The sequence below is a fragment of the Hipposideros armiger genome, unplaced genomic scaffold (assembly GCF_001890085.2).
Source record: "Hipposideros armiger isolate ML-2016 unplaced genomic scaffold, ASM189008v1 scaffold_615, whole genome shotgun sequence".
Taxonomy (NCBI): domain Eukaryota; kingdom Metazoa; phylum Chordata; class Mammalia; order Chiroptera; family Hipposideridae; genus Hipposideros; species Hipposideros armiger.
In genome coordinates this window covers 488,676-492,961 of record NW_017731965.1, presented here as the reverse complement: position 1 = coordinate 492,961, position 4,286 = coordinate 488,676, and positions in this window count along the sequence as shown.

Here is a 4,286-nt window from a genome sequence, read left to right as displayed (position 1 = left end):
GAAACTATCCATTTGAGATCCAAACAACCTCTCTGTCCAATATCTCCAAGGTGGCCAGCAGAGAAAGGCAAAGAAATAAAATGTATAAGTTTGAAAAGGGAAAGAGAAACTATGATTTTCCAGAGATAAAATAATATTATATGCAGAAAATCTAAAAAAAAAAAATCTCTACATTACATTTTGTAGAATTTGCAGAAAACCTTTCACAAGGTTTCTGGACCCAGAAGAGAATGCAATGTACTAATTCCTGTTAGAATACCATGCAAAATAGAAAGTTGTCTTAGATTAGCTCCCTGGACGCAAGAGCTGAGACAAGGAATCAGTGGCACATGATTTATTCAATGGGCACTTTCTGGCCAAATGAAGTAAGGGGAGCAGGAGATTGCTGAAGGAGCCAGGATGAATGCAGGTCTCAGTGCAAGCCTAGCTCAGCTGGGTCCTATGGGGAGCTCTAGAGATAAATTACACCAGAGCTGGTGCGCCTTCAGTCAGGAAGGCCAGCTTGTCCATTTATCGTTGATTTCAGACCACCCTTTCCCCTGGGTGGGAGTGGGGTTATATTTTCCCAGGTGAGGCATCTCCCATTCCGAAAAGGGACATTTTCTGAAGAAAGGGAAAGTTATAAGAAGTCAGCACTAATCCTAACAGCAGCTAGAAACGGACACCCAGGCCTGGTAAAGAGCCTCTGTGGGTGGCATCAACAGTGTCCAGCACTGTCACCCCTTCTTCTCAGTGCTACTCAGCTCTTCCTGCATTTCACATTGTTTATTCTATCCAGGCAGAGTTTCTCCAGGATTCTGGTTCGTCCCAATTTCTGAGCAATTTATAAGAGGAGAATTCGCAAGATGAACAACTGTCCCCACTGCTACGACTGGCCCCAAGTTGATAACTGATGCTCATCAGCCCTCTTTGTTACCTATTCTGGGTCCCTCTTCCCCTCAGCTGGCACCTCTGAGTGGCTTGTCTTGCAGAGTTCCCCATCTCCTCAACCCTGAGAGGTCTCAGCCCTTGATTATCATAAACTTATTAAGATATTTTATATAATAAATGAGATCTTCAAGGTTATTTTCAGAACTCACATGTTTACTCCTATCTGGTAGAATCTATTATTATTAAATAGTCAAACATGTATCATTTCATTTCTGACTGATTCTCTTGAAACATGACCTTTGTTTTTAGTCCACCAGTTCCTTTGGGCGATCGGCTCAGCTGCTGCTCAGTACAATGAAACCTCTGTTTTGCTCCCTGCATGAGTGTTTAAGTGGTATTATTATTTATTCCTGATTTCACCATCTTCCTTTTTTTTTCTTCTAAAACCTAACTTCTCTGAAAATAGAATCTAAAATAGACAAAACCGTGAGCTAAGAATTTTTTTAGCTTAACCTGTGAACTATGCATAGTGGCACAGCCATGCTGACTTCTATACCATGTGATTTTCCAAGTCCAATTTGTCCTCTGGAATACCTTCCATATCATTAGGCAGTTTATTTTTCCATAAGAGAAATCAATTGCATTTCATGCCCCAATGTATTTCTGCCCATTTTAAGAGTCATAGTTCTGTCTGAGGTGTGTATCATCTTTTTTTCTTTTATTTGCTATTGAAGGATATGCTAAGCCTATCTCCTATCTATGGCTGATTTAAATGCAAATAGGAACTACTTGAAACATAAAATGGCCACATGATGACCTTGCAAAGACCTCAAGTCTGACTCAGCAGATGGTCTTTTACCGCCTAGTTGCACTCACGCATTTTTAGTGCTTCAGATAACATGGTTACAATGTAAGTGTAGGGTCTACTGGGGTTTCAGAACTGCTCCAGGGTCCTATCATGATGGAGGTGCCTGGGACTTGTAGCAGAGGGAAGAGACAGATCAAGTGCACTCTGGGTTATTAGGAAAGGAATAGGTACTAGCTACAGCAATTGTGTTACTTAATGGGATGCCTGTTTTATTAAGAGAGATTCTTCATAGTTGTATGCTCTACTGCAGAGATATTTAAACAGAATCTACAGAAATAGTATTTAGGATCACCCAGGTGATCCTTATTATCAGGAAAGTTTGGGAAACAGTGCCTTAAGGAAAAGGTAAGATGTGAGGTGTCTTCCAAAACCTTGCAATATTTAAATGGTGAATGAATGGTTTGTGGTTTTCTGCACAGGTGATTCAGAAGACAAGGGCACCCCAGAGGCACACAATACCATGCTTCCTGCTGGGATGTGTAGGAAACAAATTGTGTTAAACCTCCTCCAGGTCCCCCATCATCAAAATACATCTATTCTGCATAGACTGAATTGTACACATGTTAATCTATACTGGTGAGTTAGTAAGCAGTGAATGCCTCCTGGTAAGCCTGTTGATATTTTTAAGTAGGTCTTCTAGACTTTCATTTTCTCTGCTCAGAGTGTCTCAATCATATCTATATTTGGTGGCAAGAGGGCCATATGTGAGACCTGAAATCATGCAATATTAGCAAATGTGTACACATTAAAATGAATCTTAACAAGGATCTTAATAAAAGGAAAGAAATGGAACATCCTGAGTAGTTACTTCAGTGTAATCAATCCATAAATCTAATCTAACAGAATCCTTCTGGAGACTAATCGATTCCTATATTCCCATACAGCCCGTGGCATTCTCCCTTCCTGCTCTCCCTTTCCACCTCGTGGGTTTTAAAGTTTCTCTTTTAGTATTGTTATGGTTTTCTCAGCTACTAACTATGGTGTCAAATGAGATGCTAATTTTAGGTGGAAATAAACAGTAGGGACAGATGATAGTGAGAAATAAATACACCAATACACCGTTTTCATCAAATTCTTACTATCTTGCATATCATAGTTACTTTTATTCCAAAGCACTTGCCCGGATCATAAATGCAATTTTCTCTAATTAATAGTTTAATGTCTTGCTTGTAGATTGGCCTGGCTTCATCTTCTGATTGTAAGATTTTTTTGTATTTGACTGTTTCTCTGTTTAACTGTACCCCTCCCCCAACCTCATACTGTTAAATACAGATTAAATTGTACGTGCTCACCTCTCAAATGCCTTCTTGAGCTGGGCATTATAGTGAGTCGGGAGCAGGGGCAAGGGAAAAATATACATGTCTAAGGGAGACACACAAGATACCTCTAGCTACTCTTTTCCACGAGAGAATTCAAACCTGACTTGGCCAGATCTTGTTTTTCATAGTAAACTAAAAATCTCATGGTTTACAAATGTTGATAATTGATCTTAATTTGTCAAGAATACTTTGCAAGCCAATCAAAATACACTTCTGAATTATACTGAACCCACAGAGCTGCAATTTGCTGTTATTGGGTTACAGTAATGAGTGTAGCTACAGAACCCTTCGGACCTGGAAAAGAGGCTTGTCCACCCTCCCTACTTTTACTGATAAGAGAATATAAGGACAATGAGCAGGTAGAAGAAGTGATGAGATATTTAGGACACAAATATCTGTCTTTTAGGGTGATTTTCTATGCCCAGCATATACAATGAGTTCCTACAGATTCCAGGGTAGGCGTGCTGAGGTTCTCCACAGCTGTTTCATTGAAGGCCACAGATTTCCCACAACTTTCTCCATCATTCATTGTTTGGCTCCTAAGCATGAATTATATTTACATAGCAGCAGTTCAAACACAAAGAGAGAGGATCTGAAATGCCTGATTGGTGAGTGGTGCTAAGATTAGTAAAATACTGCCTTTATCACTGTATTCAAAAAAATTGTAAATATCTTGGTCTTTAATTATTTCATGAACACGATTTTCTAACTGATAATTCTAACTTGATGAATTCCAAGGAATGCTACACAGCTAGATATTTTTAAGATACAAACTGAAATTAACTAGCAGTTAGATCAATTAAAAGCAGTAACTTAAGATAATGAGACAAATCTGTACATATTTTTTTCTAAACAAATTGTTTATAAATTTACCATTGGGTAAATTATATTCCATTTTGTGTTAGAATATTTCCATATGATTTCATCATTTATTTAAAACAGCTTTTTATATAGTTGGTCTTTCTGAAATCTTTGGAAATTAGAAAAAAAATTACATGTATTTCACAAAATGCTGATTTTTTTTTAAATTATAAAAAAGTGTTAATATAGAGACTAAAATAGTTTTAATATTGGCCCAAAGGGAATGGATTGTGAATAGAATATTTTTTAGATGGTGACTTAATTAAATATACATAACCAGAAAATACACCGTAAAAAAATGCGTGCCTGTGACCTTGCTTCCCTTCCTTGGGCAATAACATTTTGTGATGTGGAACTGTTCTTTAGGA